Here is a 21,609-nt window from a genome sequence, read left to right as displayed (position 1 = left end):
AGTGGGTTCCCTTAGCCTGTCCTCCCCCTGTCGCACAGCAGCCCTCCCAGTTCCCCTGTGTTCCTGGGCCTCCGTCCCCTGGACTGTGTGCCCACTGCCACTTCCCCCAGGTCCCTGTTGTTGTTGGGGTGGTGGGTTAGCCTGGGTTCCATGTAGTGGTGGACACACTGCTGATTGACGTGTCCTGGGGACAGAGGTATGGGCCCGCTGGGTGGGTGCTGTGCTGGTGTTTTCAGAAGGGGGAAGCTCTGTAGTGACCTGTGACTGTGTGAGGGGAACCGACTGTCCCGAGGTCCCTGATGGGCCGGGCTGGTCATCTAGATACAGTCTTTGCCGGGCCTGGGGTGGTGTGGGTGATGTGTAGGGTGGTGTGTGTGGTGATAAGTGTGCTGATATGTAGTGGGGTATTGTGTGAGGTGCATGGAAGTTATGTGGGTAATGGTCTGGTGTGCCTGTGGATGCTAGTATTGTTGATGGTGGTGTCTCTCTCTGTGCTTCTTTCTCAGTTGTTGTCGTATGGGTTTGTGGGTGATGTGGGTGTGTGTTTTATATTGTATTGGGTGTGTGGGAGTGGTATGTGTATGTGTATCAGGTGTGTGTATTTTGAATTGTCCAATGAGGCTGTGTTTTGTATGTGTGTGTGTATTTTGAGCGCAGCGGTGTGTACCGCTAATGGAATACCGCGGTTGAAAGACCGCTGCGTGGATTCGTGTGTCGTGATAGTGTGAGCGTATTTCTGTTGGCGTGACAGTGGAGGTTTTGTTTTCACCAGTTTATCACTGACCTTTGGTGTGGCGGACTTGTGTGGGTGTCTGAATTTTGGCGGATTCCATGCTGTGGGTCATAATAGCTGAGGCGGATTGCTGCGGCGGTGTGTTGGCGGTCTTCTGCACGGCAGTAAGCGGCTTTTACCGCCAATGTTGTAATGGGGGCCTATATCTAGTTCACAAAATGGTGGAGCTGAGATTGATGGGATCTGTGTGTATTGTGTCAACAAGATTTATCAGAAGTTTTAGTGTGTCCAGTTAATAGTAATCGTTCTGATAAAGGAATAGTTTGTTTGATGATCTTCTAGCTTTTGATGAAATCAAAAAACTTTTATCAATCATCAAGACACAATTGTTAAAAAATCATGATGTAGTTGAACAACTGTTAAAGAAAACTGTGGAAAATTCCATAAAATGTGTAGAAACAAATTTGTCAAACACAAACTTGCAAGGTTTTAAAAAAAACTAAAATAGTTCAAGACAATTTTCACGAGAGTACTTCAAGGTGTACATGTGCTTGATTCACCGTTGGATTAATGGTGCATGTTAAAATTTGAAAACTGGAATTCGTTGACAAACAGCACAGATTGGGCGTATGCATGTCATATAAGCATGTTCAAGAAGTGTTAGCAACTATAACTGCAAACAATACAAGCAATTCTGCAATGACAGGGTTGTGTGTCCAACAGGCCTTCCACTTTCTAATTTCACTTGTGCTGCAATAGACAATATTGATCACAATCCCTCGTCATCTTCATCCACTCAGTCATTCCACGGAGCAGCTATATCTCTAATACAGAGGAAATCAGATGCACAAGGCATATCATCCTTCTTAAAAATTGAAGAAAATGAATGAACCAAGAAATGTACGTCATCCCTACCAGAATGGTATTTCCAATTACCATGTACAATGACAAAAAAAAGCCAAATGTACATGTAAGTAACATCAATGCCTTCCAGACTCCTCCTAATCATTATGAACCTCTATCAGACGAATAGCTGCAGATAATTCAAACTCTTGATCTCCATAATGTAACCAATATAAGCCACACTAGTTGGGCTGCTTTCCACTCCAACAGAAGTGTTTCAGTCACAAAAAGCCATAGGCCCTCATTACGACTTTGGCGGTCTTTCCCAAAGACCGCCATGCTGGCGGCCGCTAAAAGACCGCAGTGGTGGTGGTAATCTGCCCGCCCTATTTTGACTCAAAAAAATAAAATCTCCAGAATACAGTCACAAATCCGACACCACCAGGCTGAACAACAGCAGCAGAGAGGTGGTCCCACCGCCCACACCGTCACGCCAGAAAAAGACCGCCCTGCTTATGATGACCCACAAATCAGCACAGCAGTCTTAGCGCGGCAGTAATCCATTGGCGATCTTGACCACGGCGGTCAAAATGGAACCCCCACTACAACACAATACCACATTGGGCTATTCGAATACCCCACACCTGATACACATAAACACACCACATCCCCCTACACACACCACTATAAAATACACACACACAACCCACAATCCCTTGCTATGACAAACAACTACTATACAATACACAACCACTCTGAAGATCGCACTGCAAACAGATATCACAGACAGCTGCACACCTCTCACGCATCACATTTCACTTCAAATAATTTTCACCCATTCACATCACACTCAAAATGTCCAGACAAAAGCACCCCTGTTTCACCGATGAAGAATTAAGGACCATGGTGGATGAAATCATCACGGTAGAGCAACGGCTTTTCAGGACACAAGTCCAGCAAACATCCATGGCAAAGAAGATGGAGTTATGGCAGAGGATCATCGGTAAGGTGAACTCAGTGGGAATCCATCCACGCACAAGGGAGGGCATATGGAAGAGGTGGTACCAACTGAGGGGGTAGGTCCAGTCCGTGGCTTCCAGGCACCAAATCAATCTCATGAAGACAGGTGGCGGACCCCTATCTCCTCCCCTGGAGATCACATCATGGGAGGAGAATGTCTTGCCGATCCTGCACCCTGAGGGTCTCAGTGGAATCCCCGGAGGACTGGAAACTGATAAGTCACCTATAATCCCCTTGTATTATGTATACCTTTAATGCATGCCTCCCTAGCCCCTGCATGCCCACCCTACCCCACTAGCACCAATCCCAAAGTCTACACTCCCAAATGTACATAATGCATGTACAGCATGAAGCACTACAACTCCCACAATGCATCACCCTCCAGCCACCTAACAATGCACATTCCCCTCCTATAACTACACATGAGTACTGAAGCATAACATATAGCACTTACCTAGCAGCTCCTGTAAAGTACATCAGGTATATTTGAATAACAATCCCAGTTATCCACAGGTGCCACTGATAATGTCATCAGTCAACCAGTGCCACGTAAAGCCAGTTCTCCACCAGATGAAGACCCCAGTGATGACAGCTACACAGGATGTCTGGAACTGGAAGACCTACCTGGCCCCTCCGGTCTCTTTGGGCAGTCCACCTCCACCAGCCTCACCCAGGACACCATAGAGCCACAACACCTGTCGCACAACGCCCCTAAACCAGTGTCTCCAGGCCACGTCAATCCATAGTGTGCCCACCTGTACAGGGACCTGAGTCAGCACCCACCACGCAAGGCGATGAAGGTCCTGGTGTAAGTGGGAGTGGGCACACTGTGCCGGAGACACAGGGGACTAGGTTCAGAGGGAGGGCATCTAGGGGCCACAGGGTGGGGCAACCCAGAGAGCCACTTGCCCAAGAGGCAATAGCACAGGTCCGGGGAGCATACAACCTATCCCAGGAGAAGATGGGCCAGATTTTAGACATGTTGGGGGGAAACCTGAGGCTGCAGAGAGTGTACCACCAGAAGGCAATGCAGGAGTGGCATGCCCTCAATACCGCCATGGCCTGCATGAAAGGCTTGATGCAGGAGCTCATCACAGTCCTGTGTGACTCCTCTACCCACCACCAGGCCCCTTCCACTAGCTACACTACTGACCAGCCCTCTACATCTGCTGCTGGGATAGTGGCCATGCCTGAGTACTCACAACCCACTACTGAGCCAACCTCTGTAGCTGAGGTACCCCTACGCAAATGTGGTCGCAGAGCCAGACATCCTGCAGGGACTGAAGCCAGGACCAACCCCACTCCCAGGAAATGAGCCTCTCTCATGAACTGTCTCCCTTGTGTGCCACTAAGACACCTTGTTGAATCTCTGCTGCCTTAGCCCCATTTTCAAATGCCACTGGATACTGGACCTGTGCTACCCACTGCTTGGCCTAACAGACTGATGTCTTCGAACACCATGGTCCCACTTCTTTGCACCCTATCCTTCCCTTTGTTATTCACAATAAATACACTTACAGACAAGTTACGGTGTTTTGTGTTTAATTATTGAAATAGTGCAACTAAATTGTGACATGTTAAATAAAATGACTATTAATACACAGTGAAGATGTGAATGTATCATCCTGACATCCGGTTGTCTGCAGCAAAGTTGGTGTCAACAAATCCCTGGGTCCTCAGGTTGCAGAGAGGGAAGAGTAGTCAAAAAACATCCACAGCACTTCTACAATAGATAGCATAGAAGGTGCATCACATATCAATAGCACAGTTGTCAACAGTATGAACCTGAAAATTATGATGGTTAAACTGATTACAAAGTAGATTTACACATAGAAAGACAATCCAATTGTTGGAAAATGGGTTATTGGTAAGGGCAGGTAGGTACCTACACTTAGCAATAGGCCACTAACCTCCACTTAGGTCCAGTTAGGTCTCAGTAAATTAAACCCAGCACAAACCTTGGTAGCTTGGCAACGAGCGACAAGGCTTAACTTAGGAGACAGAGTGTAAAGCATTCAAATATCACAAAACAGTAATTAAATAAAACAAGGAAACAGTTTAAAAATCCAAAACCAATTTATAAGAATAGATTATATTTTTATCACAAAAACTAATAAAATCAGATAAGGGGAACCAGAGATATGAATTTTTAAAGAATTATTGTTTTTTAGTGCCTAGAAACCAAAAGCGCCAATGGGGTCATCTGGTTGCACCTCGACCGGGGCAAAGTCAAAGTTTAAGGCTGACCGCCATGGAGCCCGGCTTGGCTACAGGCCGCGGGAGGGATCGTCAAAAGTTTACCTTTGGACTTAGGCCCTCATTACAACATTGGCGGTAAAACCCGCTTACCGCCGTGCAGAAGACTGCCAACACACCGCCACGGCCGCGGAATTCCGTCACAGCTAATATGACCCACAGCACGGAATCCGCCAAAATTCAGACACCCACGCAGGTCCGCCACACCAAAGGTCAGTGATAAACTGGCGAAAACAAAACCTCCACTGTCACGGCAACAGAAATACGGCCACACTATCACGACACACGAAGCCACGCGGCGGTCTTTCAACCGCGGTGTTCCATTGGCGGTACACACCGCCGCGCTCAAAATACGCACACATTTACAAAACACTGCCACATTGGACAATTCGAAATACACACACCTGATACACATACACACACCACACCCACACACCCAATACAATATAAAACACACACCCACCAACCCCTAAGACCAAAATCCCGAACGAAGGCCAGAGAGAGACACCACAAACAACTACCAAGCATCCACAGGCACACAATAGCATCACCCACAGAACTTCCACGCACCTCACACAACACACCACTAAATATCACCCCATGGCACGGCAAAGACACCCCAGGTTCTCTGAGGAGGACCTTAGGGTCATGGTGGAGGAAATCGTCCGGGTAGAGCCACAGCTATTCGGATCACAGGTGCAGCACACCTCCATAGCTAGGAAGATGGAGCTATGGCGCAGAATAGTGGACAGGGTCAACGCAGTGGGACAGCACCCAAGAAATCAGGATGACATCAGGAAGAGGTGGAACGACCTACGGGGGAAGGTGCGTTCCGTGGTCTCAAGACACCACCTTGCGGTTCAGCGGACTGGCGGTGGACCCCCACCTCCTCCCCCACAACTAACAACATGGGAGGAGCAGGTCTTGGCGATTCTGCATCCTGAGGGCCTCGCAGAAGTAGATGGAGGAATGGACTCTGGTAAGTCAAATCTTAACTATTACATCCCCCACCCTACCTGCATGCCATCACATACCCCCACCCTCACCCCCATCTCTCCTACTCCTCACAAATGTCCCACTATCACAACCCACCCATCCCAACACCAAGCCCTGTATGCAACTATGCAACAACAAAGCATGGACACTCAACACCAAAGCATGCCCACTGCACATACCCATACACCCCCCCTAAACCATCATCACAAAAGGTCCTACACAGGAATGCAAGCACTGGGGAACACGGACACCCACCCATTGCACACCATGGCAAACACAGATGTAATAAACATCCTTTTATACCCCTGCAGGACCCCTACCCAACGTCACCGGACAGGAGGGTCCACACATGTCCACACCACCAACAGAAGAGGCCCATAGTGATGACAGCAGCTCTGTCCAACTGGATCTAGATGACCACCCCAGCCCATCAGGGACCTCGGGACAGTCGGTTCCCCTCACACAGTCACAGGCCACCACAGACCTTCCCCCCTCCGGAAACACCAGCACAGCACCCACCCAGCGGGCCCATACCTCTGTCCCCAGGACACGTCAATCAGCAGTGTGTCCACCACTACAGGGAATCCAGGATAACCCACCACCCCAACAACAACAGGGACCTGGGGGCAGTGGTAGTGGGCACACAGTCCAGGGGCCGGAGACCCAGGGACACAGGGGAACTGGGAGGGCTGCTGTGCGACAGGGGGAGGACAGGCCAAGGGATCCCACTCTCCACAAGGTCCTCTCCTCCATCATGGGAGCCTACCACCACTCCCAGGAGACGATGGCAACGGTACTGGCCAAGTTTCAGGAGACCCAGCGCCTGCAGGAGGAACAGTATTTGGGCTTCAGGGAGGAACTCAGAGCCATCAATTCCACCCTGGGCACCATCGTAGGGGTGCTGAAGGAAGTACTCAACACCTGGAGGTACACTGTGGCACAACAAGGGGCCCCTGACACTAGCATGGACGATGAACTGCCCACCACCTCCGCCAGCGCTAGTGGACAGTAGGCACTGCCACAGGACCACCACACCAGCACCCCACCCCCTGCAGAGGGAGAACCACCCTGCAAACGGTCCCTGAGATCCAGGACAAAGACAGAGAACGATGCCAAGACCCCTGCCAAGAAATGAGACCACCCTGAATGTCATCCTTCTGTCCCACTTTGTCACCCTGTCCATCCTCAAACTGCCCCAGCTCCACTTCGTATGCCCATTTGGGCAATGCACCTGTGAGACTAATAGACTGGACTCTACCATGGACATTCCTCCACCATCACCCCTCACCATTTTACAACCCCCTCCAATATTGAGCACTTAAATAAACACCTTTGAGCACAAAACAATCTGGAATCAGTCTGTGATTTTGGAATAGTGTATTAGCAATTACCGTGGCAAAATGCTCTTTCAATTGTAATGCCAACATACCTATGTCACACAGCTCTAGTCCATGAGGAAACAAAGCAGATGTCACACTGTAGGACACACATCTGTGAAATCGCAAGGGAAAGTGACAACTCAGTGACCATACACTGGGTGAAAACGACAGACAGTAGAGAGGTAGTAGTGTTAAAGTACATGTAGTAGGCAGGTTTGTATTCTTACCTGTATCTCACTGGAAATATTGCAGGATCACCGAGTTCCTGTTGTCCATATCCTCTTCTTCTGCTTCCTCATCTTCACTGTCCACAGGCTCCACAGCTGCAACAACACCACCATCTGGACCATCCTCCTGCAGAAAAGGCACCTGTCTTCGCAAAGCTAAGTTGTGAAGCATACAGCAGGCCACGATGATCTGACACACCTTCTTTGGTGAGTAGAATAGGGATCCACCTGTCATACGGAGGCACCTGAACCTGGCCTTCAGGAGGCCGAAGGTCCGCTCTATTATCCACCGAGTTCACCCATGGGCCTCATTGTAGCGTTCCTCTGCCCTTGTCCTGGGATTCCTCACTGGGGTCAGTAGCCATGACAGGTTGGGGTAACCAGAGTCCCCTGCAAATGGTGAGGGACAACTGTTAGACACACACTAACCTGGAGGGATATCCCCAGACCCAGACAACCATTCCCACTGACTTGCTTCCAGGTGCTCACCTATTTGCCACACACGGTGCCTCTGGAGTTGACCCATCACATAAGGGATGCTGCTATTCCGCAGGATGTAGGCGTCATGCACTGAGCCAGGGAATTTGGCATTCACATGGGAGATGTACTGGTCTGCCAAACACACCATCTGCACATTCATGGAATGATAACTCTTCCGGTTTCTGTACACCTGTTCACTCCTGCGGGGGGTACCAAAGCCACATGGGTCCCATCAGTGGCACCTATGATGTTGGGGATATGTCCCAGGGCATAGAAGTCTCCTTTCACTGTAGGCAAATCCTCCACCTGAGGGAAAACGATGTAGCTCTGCATGTGTTTCAGCAGGGCAGACAACACTCTGGACAACACGTTGGAAAACATAGGCGGGGACCTCCCTGATGCTATGGCCACTGTTGTTTGAAATGACCCACTTGCAAGGAAATGGAGTACTGACAGCACCTGTACTTGAGGGGGGATACCTGTGGGATGGCGGATAGCTGACATCAGGTCTGGCTCCAGCTGGGCACACAGTTCCTGGATTGTGGCGCGGTCAAGCCTGTAGGTGATGATCACATGTCTTTCCTCCATTGTCGACAGGTCCACCAGCGGTCTGTACACCGGAGGATGCCGCCATCTCCTCACATGTCCCAGCGGACGGTGCCTATGAAGGACAACAGCGAGCACAGAGTCAAACAACTAAGAGGAACGTACCCACAGTTTACACAGAACACAAATCATAATCTGGAAATTGGCCTGTATGTGTGTTGAGGCTAGGCCTAGGTCTGTGTGACACAGTTAAAAATTAAGCCATGTGGGCCCCTGAAAGGGCGGCTGCATGACCTCTAAAGTGGGACAATGGGATGTGAGGTAACTGCGCTGGCGTTGTACACCGTTGTGGTGGGCGGTCGAAGACCGCGGCGCAATGCTGCATTGGTTAACATTGAACCCTCTGGGTCCCAGGAGCCAATGACGATGTACGCCGGCGGTGACGGTACGCACCGCTGGGACGTGACCGCCATTTTCTATCTGTTCAATTACTCGATACCTGATCTTCGACAGGAGAGGACCTACACTGCAAGTGCTGCTGTGACCTCGGTCTGGAAGAGACAATGGCTTGTGTGACTGGGGAAAGGGCCCCTGCCTTCACATCGGAGGAGTTGGAGAAACACGTGGATGGGGTCCTCCCCCAGTACACGCTACTCTACGGTCCTCCAGACAAACAGGTAAATACACTGGGAGCATGCTGTATGGGCTATTCCTGTGTGGAGTGGGGTGGATGAAAGATGGGGGGGGGAGATTGAGGCGTGCATGAAAAGACAGTGAGTGCATGTGCATCATGGCAAGGGTAGGGATGGGGGCCAATGACTGTGATGGTACATTTGGTAATAACTTTTCTTTTCCCCTGTACAATTCATGTAGGTCAGCACCCACCAGAAAAAAGATATTTGGCGTACCATCGCCAAGGACGTCCGGACCCTACCAAGACGGAGCACCCACTGCCGGAAAAGATGGGAGGACATTCGCCGTTGGAGCAAGAAGACGGCGGAGGCCCAGCTGGGGATGGCCTCCCAACGTGGGAGGGGTGCCCGTTGCACCATGACCCCCCTGATGTTCAGGATCCTGGCAGTGGTGTACCCAGAGTTGGATGGGCGCTTGGGGGCATCACAGCAGCCACAAGGGGGTGAGTACACTCTCATTCTGCTGATTTTACGCGCAGTGGAGGTGTCTGGGTGGGGGAGGTGGGCTGTCATTTCCCTAGGCCAGGGTGAGTTTAGGAGGCAAGGTCCCCTTGTTCTGGCAGAGCCTGTGGCACCCCACCCCACCTGTGTACAGTGCCAAGTACACCTAGTCAGGCTCCTGTGTCATCCATGTGCGCAGATGTCGTCCATAGCTCCACGGCGGGGACAGGAGCTGACACAAGTGACACGGACTCGTCCTGTGACGGGAGCTCCCTTGTGGTGGCGGCAAAATCTGTGCCCCCTGCATCTACAGGTACAGCCGCCACCCCCCCTACCAGCACCGCCCTCCCAGCAGCCCCTCCGCCATTGCCCCGTGCCTGCTCACCCAGGGGTGTGGGCATCACCTTCGCCCCAGGCACCTCAGCCCCTGCCCCAGTCACCCCTGCTGCCCTCAGTGAGGAGGCCATTGACCTCCTCAGGACCCTCACTGTTGGGCAGTCTACCATTTTGAATGCCATCCAGGGTGTAGAAAGGTAGTTGCAACAAACAAATGCATTCCTGGAGGGCATTCATTCTGGTCAGGCGGCCCTTCAGCGATCTTTTCAGACTCTGGCCTCAGCACTGATGGCAGCCATTGTCCCTGTCTCTAGCCTCCCCACTCCAACTTCCTCCACCCAGACCCAATCCCCTCTACCTCAGCCTATCCCAAGCACACCTTCAGACCAGCATGCACACACGTCAACACACAAGGGAAGCTCAGGCAAACATAGACACCACACATCCCACAGGCACTCACGCAAGCATCACACACATGCAGACACACCAACATCCACCGCCTCTACTGTGTCCCCCTCCTCCTCGTCTCCCTCCTCCCTCCCAGTCTCGTCTCCACTCACACCTGCATGCACTACATCTACAGCCACTACTGCCATCACCAGCACACACACCACCACACCCCGCTCACGTGCATTCACCACCCCCATTGCCATTCACACATCCCCTGTGTCCTTTCCCAGTGTTTCTGTGACGCCACCTCCCAAGATACACAAACACAGGCACACACCCACCCAACAGCCATCCACCTCACAACAGCCTCCAGCGCATGCACCTTCACCCACAGTCACCAAACGAACATCTCCTACAACCACAACCTCTTCCTCCACTCCCAAACCCCTCCAGCTTCCTGTCCCAGTGTTTCCCAAAAACTTTTCCTGTCCAACCTTGACCTCTTTCCCACACCTCCCCCACCCCGTCCGTCTTCTAGGGCCCGACTCTCCAGGTGCCAACCTAGCACCTCAGCCACAACATCTCCGGGACCAGTGGTGCCTGTAGTCACCGAACTCTGGAGTGCACCTGCCACCAGGGCAGCCAGTGTGGCACGGAGCCACAGCACGGACAGTCCCCCACCTGTGAAGCATCAAAAGTTGGCCAGTGCCCGGCGGGAGAGGGGGAAGACTCCAGCCACCAAAGCCGCTCCCAGGGGTACAGGTGGGAGTGTGGAGTCAGCTGCGACACCTTCCAAGGTGGGAAGGGCCACAAGAAAGTCAGCAGGTCTGGGAAGAGCAGCACGGCAGAGAAGACCACCATCCTCCCCGCTGCCCAGGAGCCCACCGCCATCATCCCCACTGCCCAGGAGGCCACCACCAACACCTGCCCTGCTGCCCAAGAGGCCACCACCAGCACCTGCCCTGCTGCCCAAGAGGCTACCGACAGCACCTGCCCTGCTGCCCAAGCGGCCACCACCTGAAAAAGAGGAAAGATGACAGGTAGGGACAAATTTAATCCTAAATTGTAAGAACAGTCCTTAATTCTGTTACTTCTGGGTTTTATTTCTTTTTCATATTTATTTCAAAAAAAAATTTATTATAGCAAAAAGGATCTATGGGAATCTAATACAAGACTTACTACATATCACATAAATAAGTATAAACAAAATATTACTTACAATACACACAAAATAAATTACATATAAAGTTTAACAATATAAAAAAAAACATCCTGAGATGGTGCCCTACGTATTTGAAAAGTGGTCACTATTGTGTAACTCCGCATGTGATCCACTGCTATTTGCTAAGGCACTGGGCTTTTCATGCACTCAACTATCACCGTGTTCTGTATTTCTTTCACACAAGCGTGATATCGTGCATCTCAAATCTTTACAATATAGTCCATTATTTAACAAGCCCAATCCACTTGCAATACAAAGAAGTCAACGCGTTTCGGCCTACTGATTTATGGCCTCATCAGGACTGGAGAAGGGCAATCATAGTTCTAGAAAAACAATCAAAAAACCCGTTTCAGGTATACATTCATACATGCGATAAATAAACAAATAAACAAATAAATAAATAAAGGTGTATGTTACATGCCACCAGAATATTTGATATTACATAAAGCTTTTTTTTAGAGAATATTAGCTCAATTTTGAAATGTTACCTACTTCGCAAATAAACAAAAGATAACTTTATATCTAACTGTGACCAACTGCTTCATTACTTTTAGAGTTGTCAAAATTAACTTTCACAATGTATACTCTATTACTGTTACAAAAACCTCCTTTCTTTACCTTACTTGTAGGAAGAGAACGGAGAAAACAATCCTGTATACCATCCTTAAGTAATCAAAGCGGTGAATCAAGTTGCTTGTGTTTATTTTAAGTCACAACAATGCGGCTCGTATCGGCTCCCTAGCAGGGGAAAAAAACTAAGATCAGAACTCTACAAGTCTTTATATCAAACTCACGGCTCGAAATGGTGACAAATGAACCTCAACAAGAATATATATAGTTAGTTACTGTCTTATCGAGTCCGGCGCGTACTAAATGTTACTGACACGTCGGCGAGTCTACTTCCGAGCGCGTCTTCCGTGTGGGAGTCATTGCTAAGAGACGTCACACACTAAAAGCGTGCTGGCGTCTCAAATAGCAAGGCCCACCGCCATTAGAAACAAGTGGCATAGTGGGTTGTCTATCGAAATGACGGCCTACGTCGGTAACACCGCGGCCATCTTAAAGCAGGAAAGACCTGTACTTTTGTTATTTTTAAAAAGTAAATATTGGATGCTGCAATTTTCAAAAACATCCCTAATGACGATTTGGAATATTTCAAACCGGACTGGCTAGAGATGGTATTACTAAATTGTGGCATAAGGCAACTTGCCTCTGCCTGACTCATCTGTCGCAATTGAAGTCTCTATACTTGGAAAAATGGCCACCTGATATTATCGTTTCGGCCATCTTTAAAATCCTTGCATCTTCCAAACTTTTACCACAGGTAATCTTTGAAAGAATCACCTTACTACTCTGGGTAATAATATAGATGTTGTAAATGAAAGATAAACAATAAACAATATATGCTTTTTCTTCAGGCCTAAGTGATACAAATATATATATATCATTTCAAGAGTACCCTACTTTATCTAATCATCTATGGATTATTAAGCATAGTCCATTGTAGTTCTATACATCCAGCCACATCTTAAGGGTTTCTTGAAGTGAATATAGAGTCTCACTTAATTAGAGCCCACATTTCATCATCATCATTTAGTCCGGTTCTAGCTGTGTGGAATCTCTCAATAAATCTTGCTTCAATTTTTTGTAATTTCTTTGTCGTTGTTAGTCCATCCGGTTTGGGTTGTATTGCCAATAGTACTGTCCACCATATATCTTCAGCTGTGTGCCTGCAGTCCTGAAAATGCTCGACTAATGGGGCTCCTTTGACTCCACATTTGATTCTAGATCGATGTTCAAGGATCCTGGTTTTTATTGGTTGTGTAGTCTGTCCAATGTACGCTTTACCACATGGGCACATAATGCAATAAATCACATTTTTAGTGTTGCAATTAGTAAAGTCATTTTGTACACGTGTTCTACCATTTATTTTAACCTCTTTAGTGTCTTGTGTGTATTGGCATGCTAAACATTTTCCACATCTATAATGCCCTTGGATTACTGTCAGTTGTAACAGAGTTCTCAGATCTTTCTTTCTTTCAGTTTGTAACTGTGCTGCCTTAACCCATTGGTCTTTTAAAATACGTGCCTTCTTGAACGAAAAAAGTGGTTTGTCTATATTCAACTCGCTGATAATCTTCCAATTGCGTTCAATAATGGACCGTATTTTATTTGCCTTAGGGCTGAATGTGATCACACATGTTAAGGGGACATCTTTTGTTTTTTCTTTCGGGACCAGTAGTGTTTCTCTCGGAGTAAACCAAGCTCTTTTAGCTGCATTTTTAACCAATTTTCTTGGATATCCTCTATCAATAAGTTTCTTAGTCAGTTCCTCTGCGTTTTCAAAATAGTAATTTTTTTTCAGTACAATTCCTCCTAATTCTTAAAAATTGACCATAAGGTAAATTTTGTTTAAGTGTACGGGGATGTCCGCTTGAAAAATGTAGCAGGGTGTTACGATCTGTGGGTTTTTTATACAGACTGACTGCTAATTTACCGTTTTTGTTCCATATCCATAAGTCAAGAAATTTGATTTTGGCTTTATCTTTACTCATAGTAAATTTGAAATCAACTGTGCGGTGATTAAGCCAGTCATGAAATGCTTCTAGAGTTTCTTCCGTCCCTTGCCAAACCATCGGAATATCATCAATATACCGGAACCAATGATTAATGTGTTTCCTAAATGGATTGATTTGTGGATAGACCCATTTTTGTTCAAAATAGTCCATCACCAAGTTAGCGGTCTCTGGGGCGAAGCTGCACCCCATCGCTACGCCTTTAACTTGGCGGTATAGCTGGTCATTATATTTGAAGAAGTTGTTTTTCAAACAAAGTGTAGCTAACTCCACTAAGAATTCTGTAGGAGGGGTATGGGGTTGAGTATTATTATTCAAAGTCTTTTTAATGATCTCAATTGCCTCGTCTTGTGGGATATTAGTGTACAGTGACTCAATATCAAAAGTAACCAAAAGCTGGTTGTTCTCTTCGTATGTTAGATTTTCTAACTTGTTGATGATATCCATTGAATCTCTTACATACGCCGATGTTTTGGCTACAGCTGGTTTTATAAATACATCAACAAGTTGAGCAAGAGGTTCCAAGAAAAAGGCACAAGCAGATACTATTGGTCTACCCGGTGGATGCTCTAAGCTTTTAGGGATCTTAGGTAGAATATAAAAACAAGGAACTCTTTCATCTGTCTGGTTTAAAAAATTATATTCTTTTTTGCTTATCCACCCCTGTTCTTTTGCTCTGACTGTAAGTGTTTCAATTTTGTTCTTGACCTGTTTGGGTATATCACCTTGTATTTCTCGGTAATGGAGTGAGTTACTCAATTGCCTCATGGCTTCCAAGTTATACTGTTCTTTACCCCAGATCACAATCCCACCTCCTTTATCTGCTGGTTTTATAATGATTTCTTGGTTTTCCGCCAAATCGTTGATGGCTTCTTTTTCTATTCTAGAGCAATTGTCATTGAAATAGATTCTTTTAGAGTTGAGTAAATCTAATTCTTTCAACACTAAATTTTCAAATATTTTAATTTCTTCAGGTAAATCATTTCTCTCTGGTAGGAAACTCGTCCGTCTTCTAGGGCCCGACTCTCCAGGTGCCAACCTAGCACCTCAGCCACAACATCTCCGGGACCAGTGGTGCCTGTAGTCACCGGACTCTGGAGTGCACCGGCCACCAGGGCAGCCAGTGTGGCACGGAGCCACAGCACGGACAGTCCCCCACCTGTGAAGCATCAAAAGTTGGCCAGTGCCCGGCGGGAGAGGGGGAAGACTCCAGCCACCAAAGCAGCTCCCAGGGGTACAGGTGGGAGTGTGGAGTCAGCTGCGACACCTTCCAAGGTGGGAAGGGCCACAGGAAAGTCAGCAGGTCTGGGAAGAGCAGCACGGCGGAGAAGACCACCATCCTCCCCGCTGCCCAGGAGCCCACCGCCATCATCCCCACTGCCCAGGAGGCCACCACCAACACCTGCCCTGCTGCCCAGGAGGCCACCGCCAGCACCTGCCCTGCTGCCCAAGAGGCCACCACCAGCACCTGCCCTGCTGCCCAAGAGGCCAGCACCAGCCCTGCTGGGCCAGACAGGACCGCCAGCACTAGCCCCACCGGGCCAGACAGGACCGCCAGCACCAGCCCCGCTGGGCCAGAGAGGACCACCAGCACCAGCCCCACTGGGCCAGAGAGGACAGCCAGCACCAGCCCCACTGGGCCAGACAGGACCGCCAGCACCAGCCCCGCTGGACCAGACAGGACCGCCAGCACCAGCCCCGCTGGGCCAGACAGGACCGCCAGCAGCTGAGTCACTGCAAAGGACACCGCCGCCACAAGCACCGCTGAACAGGGCACCACCGCCACAAGCACCGCTGAACAGGGCACCGCCGCCACATGCACCGCTGAAAAGGGCACCGCTGGCACAAGCACCGCTGAAAAGGGCACCGCCGCCACAGGCACCGCTGGCCCATGAGCGCCATGGGCACTGACGCTACTGAGTCCGTCACAAGCAGGATGAAGCACTCTGGGCACCATGCCCCCTCCACAATCAGTGGAAAGATCCATCCACTACCTCAGTCCTTGGCAGGATGAAGCACTGTGGGCACCAAGCCCCCTCCAGAATCAGTGGAGAGATCCATCCACTACCTCAGTCCTTGGCAGGATGAAGCACTCTGGGCACCAAGCCCCATCCAGAACCAGTGGAGAGATCCATTCACTACCTCAGTCCTTGGCAGGATGAAGCACTCTGGGCACAAGGCCCCCTCCAGAACCAGTGGAGACTGTCATCCACTTGAGAGACTGTGGCTTTGCACTCCCCAGGATGCAGTAGTGGGCAACCCACCCACTGTAGAAACTTGAGAGACTGTGGCTTTGCACTCCCCAGGATTGAACAGTGGGCAAACCACCCACTGTAGAGACTTGAGAGACCGTGGCTTTGCACTCCCCAGGATTGAACAGTGGGCAAACCACCCACTGTAGACACTTGGGAGACTGTGGCTTTGCACTCCCCAGGATTGAACAGTGGGCAAACCACCCATTGTAGAGACTTGTGAGACTGTGGCTTTGCACTCCCCAGGATTGAACAGTGGGCAAACCACCCACTGTAAAGACTTGAGAGACTGTGGCTTTGCACTCCCCAGGATTGAACAGTGGGCATGTGGCCCCCTCGTGGATTTGGCGTAGTGCACTCAACCGGCTGAGGTGCCCCCCCTTTCCCTCCCCTTGAGGTGCCTGTTTTATTACTATCTGATGCCCCTGCAGTGTTCTCCCCGTCATGGTTGAGGATCTTGTGTGGGCCTCGCCAATACCGTGTGGGCCCAGTTTTCCACGGACTTCAATGGAGCACTACATGGACTACTATTCTTGGTGTATATTTTTTTTATAGTGTATATATATATTTTTGCGTACTGGATTTTAATATATTACAATGGTTACACTCATTTTCTTTGGTCTTTGCATTCTTCCGGGGGGGGTTGGGGGGTGTAACTATAATGTATCATGATGTATTAGTGTGTGTGTTGTCGTGGGTGAGGGTGGGTGTGGGGGTGTTGCGTGTTGCATGTGTGTGTCCCTGTTTTTTCCCTCCCCTGTGTCGTAGGTGCAGTACTCACCGTGGCCTTCGCCACCGGCGTTCGTGCTCCTGGTAGAGGAGCAAGAAGATAAGGGCTGGCAGGATCTGCAGCTCTGGTTCCATGGCATCCTGGTTCCTCGTGGGGTGTGTAGAGGTGAGCGTTTTCCCTTTGAGGTCCTGTTTCCGCCGTGTTTTTGTCTGCTGTGAATCCTCCCTGGAAAAGGTGGCGGATTGGTAGGTTGTGATACTGTGGGCGGTACTTTGTCCTCCGCCTGTCTGTTGGCGGTGACCGCCAAGCTGTTTGTTTGTACCGCCGTGGCGGTCGGAGTGTTAAAGTGGCTGTCTTTGTTGGCGGTTTCCGCCACAGTCGTAATTCCAATTTTTTTACCGCTGGCCTGTTGGCGGTCTTACCGGCGCTTTAACACCGTCCGCCAGGGTTGTAATGACCACCTTAGTCTCTTTTCTGAAGATTTTCTTCAGCGGGACAATCCTGCAAGTCCAATCCGACCTCCTGGAACTATTCTCTGGATACGCGTCGTGGGAGCCCTCGGTGGAGATTTTTACCTTCGGACTTAGTCGTTTTTTTGAGGTGAAAATCCTTCGACCGGGGCAAACCTGGATCTTGATCCGACGTCCCTGGAGCCCTCCTCGGATATGCTGGCTGGGAGGTCCCTGTCAACTCTGTACGTTCGGACTTAGTCTCTTTTTTGGAGATTTTTTTCACCAGGACGAACCTGCAAATCAGGCCGGGTCGCGGTTGAGGCAAGCCGGCTTGAGTTGCCGCGGCGGGTCGGTCCCTCTATGGAGCTTTTTTTCAAAAGTTCTCCAAAGTTCTCCAAACTTCTGGGTCTTCTCCCAGATGTTCTTTTAAGGTTCTTTTGGGGTCCACAGCTCACCCCAAAGGTCCAGAAGTTCTGAGATGATCCCTGGGGGGTGTGGACTACAACTCCCAGAATGCACCTGGCGCAAACTCCTTTTTGGCCTCTGGGCAGTGGTCAGCTGGTTGATTTCTTCAGGAGTTGGTTCAGGGGACACTGGTTAGCAATTTTTCACCTGTAGAAAACAGGGAGTCCCTCCTTGAACCAGTTGAAGCCAGCCAAAGTCCTTCTTGTGTTGAAGCCCAAGTGTGCAGCTGGTGCAGTCCTTCTGAGTGCAGGTTCCAGGTGCAGGCCAGGGGTCCAGCAGGGCAGTCCTTCTTCTTCTGTAGTTCTTCCCGGTAGGGATCTGGTAGGGAACTGATGTGTGGGTGCAGGTCTGCCAGTTTTATCCTTGCTCCTGGGTGAAAAACAGGGGTGTCCTGATTCTCCAATCGGGTGCAGGGTCCTTCCCCCTGTGATGACCACTTCCTGGGAAGTGTGGCAAAAATCAATCCCAGGATGCAAAATTCTTCAAAATCCATCATGGCTGAAAATGATTTTTTAGAGGTTACATCTGGCTGAACCCACCCACTGGTGTGGCTAAAAATCATAACCACTCCCCTCTCCTGCCCTCTCCTAATCTAATCAAGGGGGCACCTAGTTGTCTGGGGTTGCAGGGTGTGGGGGTGTTGCTGGGGTGCTCCAAATGTCCTTCTCTGCCTTTGAAGACCAGTTTGGCAGCCCTCCCCCTTCCTACCTCACCATCTGCTGAGGGGAGATTCCCTCCAACAGGCACATCTCTTTGTGTGTAGCCAGGCCACTTCACACCTCATCAAGGCAGCCTGGCCAGGCTGCCAGAGGCTGGCCAATCAGAGCACAGCAGCAAAAACAATGCAGGGCTGAAATTGGCACCTTTTCAGGTAAAGTTTAAAACTCTTTACCTGAACAAGTTATATTCAATCCAACAACTGAAAGTTGTGGGATTTATTATAACAATTAATTTGACACCAAACTCTACGTATCTGTCATTTAAGGGGACTTTTAAAATTAAAATAAAGTCTCCCCATTCTAGCCTATGAATGCCATTCACTACAATGAGGGGGAAACGAATTTGGCTGTTTTTATCTCACCAGGGCTCCTAAAACTACTTTTATAAGGTCCCTGCTTATAGTTATATGGCACCCAGCCCTAGGGGCACATAGGGCACAACTTAGGGGTGACTTATATGTAAAAATAAGGTAGTTTATGACTTTGGAACTACTTTTAATCCCAAAGTCGAATTTGCAAATAACTTTAATTTAAAAGCAGCCAGCAAGGCAGGCCTGCCTTTAAAATGACACTGGGCACCTCAGCAGTGCACCTACCTATGCTGTGGTGCATAAAACTACATGCCCTACCATATACTAGGGGCTTATAGGTAGGTTGACTTAGCCAATTACAATTAGCCTAATTTGCATATTGATTTTACACAGAGCACATGCCCTGGGACTGGTTAGCAGTACCCAGGGCACCATCATAGTCAGGAAAACACCAGCCAAAAGTGGAAAATGGGGGCAAAACGTTAGGGGGTCTCTGCAATCAGCCCTGTTTTCTCATACCAATGCTATTGAACACATGACCTCAATCCTATTCAGGTAACATGAGACAAGATTATCGATTGCTGTTAGAGTAATGAACTGAGTAATACACGCTTGTAGTTGTACTACACAGCTCACACCTTTGGATGCCAGGTATATACATCAATTGAAGATACAATAAGCAGCAACCTATGCACATGATAATATGATATCAGAATATAGTATTCACAAATGTGTAAGTAGATAGGATGTCTGAAGGATATGCAACACAGGCAGATGAACTAGATTACATCACAATGGGACTGTTGACCTACTTGACAGACCTTCCTTGTATTCTCTCATCTGATACCCAAATGAGACTAAACCTACTCATATCATAAATGGATAACAAAGTACACCAAACCTTTATTCCAACATAAGACATGGTATATGTAGAGATGTACCTACCAGAATGTTAGCTGAAGTACTGCTGGATGAGCTGTGTCCTTGTGACTACATCTTCCTCATCCCCATCTTCATCACTCATATTTTCTCCCTCTTCTGCCACCAGATTGTCCCTAACTCCTTCCTCCTCCAGCAATGGGATATTCCTCCTCAGTGCCAGATTGTGGAGCATGCAGAAGGCCACCACAATCTGGCACACCCTCTGTGGTGAGTACTGCAGGTAACCACCCGAGATGTGCGACATCTGAACCTTGCCTTCAACGGACCAAATGTCCTTTCTATCACCCTTCTTGTCCTCCTATGAGCCTCATTGTACTGTTCTTCAGTCCTGGTCCTTGGATTCCCCAACTGTGTCAGTAGCCAGGAGAGACTGGGATAACCTGAATCACCTATGGAGAGAGGAAACAAACATTTACAATCCAATATGTTACATACAGACTGAGTAGGAAGGCTGAGGTAACAGTAATTCCACAAACACTCATCATACTCACCGATGAGGTAGGCTCTTTCTCTTTGTAGAAGCATCATCAACCTGTGGGACACTGCTATTCCTGAGCATGTAGGAATCATGTACAGACCTTGGAAACTTTGCAGTCACCTGGGAGATGCATTGGTCTGCTAAGCAGGCCATCTGCACATTAATAGAGTGAATGCTCTTTAAGTTTCTATGCACTTGCTCACTATCCCTGGGTGGTAATAATGCAACGTGGGTGCCATCAATGGCCCCAATCACATGAGGGATATGTCCCATTGCATACAATTCAGCCTTCACACTGGCTAAATCTACAGTATGGGGAAATTTAATGTAGCTTTCCACATGTTTTAGTAAGGCAGAAAAAACATCTCTCAACACATTGCTGAACATTGGTTGAGACATACCTGTTGCCATTCCCACCATCCCCCTGGAATGAGCCAGTGGCCAAGAAGTGGATGACGGATAGCACCTGCACAGTTGGAGGAATTCCTGTAGGTTGATGAATGGCTGGCAGCAGATCACACTACTACTGGGTACACAGGTCCCTGATTGTAGCACGGTTCAGACGATAGTTGGAGATGACGTGGCATTCTTCCATCATTGTTAAGTCAACAGGGGCCGGTGCACAGGTGCATGTCTCACCCTCCATAGTGGTCAGTTTCTGCACATGGCAAACAACACAAGAGTGACAATGATTACACTTCATGCATCCTACTTCATAGTCGAAATGGAGGATGAACATCACCATCTGCTACTACTTTTTGCATACAAAGCAGACTTCAAAATGCAGAGTTGTTGTAATACTTATATATTTTTCACATACATCTGGGTTTTACATAGAATTATATCAGAAGGATGGTTGTCATTATGTTTGTATTTTTCAATCTGTCACTATGTCATCATCTGATTCTGTGCACTGTCAAAGTTCATACTGCCTGATTGTTTTATACACAGTCCTAGACCTAACTTATTTCATGTCCATAATGAAAAAGATTAGTGACACATTTTTATTATGCTTTATTAACAGTAACAGAGTAAAATGGCTGCTGCCTGTCCTGCATGCAGGGGACAGATGACAGTGAGCTCATTCCATTGGTGTATGCCGTCATGGCGGTAGGCAGTAGGC

Source organism: Pleurodeles waltl, chromosome 3_1 (assembly GCF_031143425.1).
Source record: "Pleurodeles waltl isolate 20211129_DDA chromosome 3_1, aPleWal1.hap1.20221129, whole genome shotgun sequence".
In the NCBI taxonomy this organism is placed as follows: Eukaryota; Metazoa; Chordata; class Amphibia; order Caudata; family Salamandridae; genus Pleurodeles; species Pleurodeles waltl.
This window is presented reverse-complemented; position numbering follows the sequence as displayed.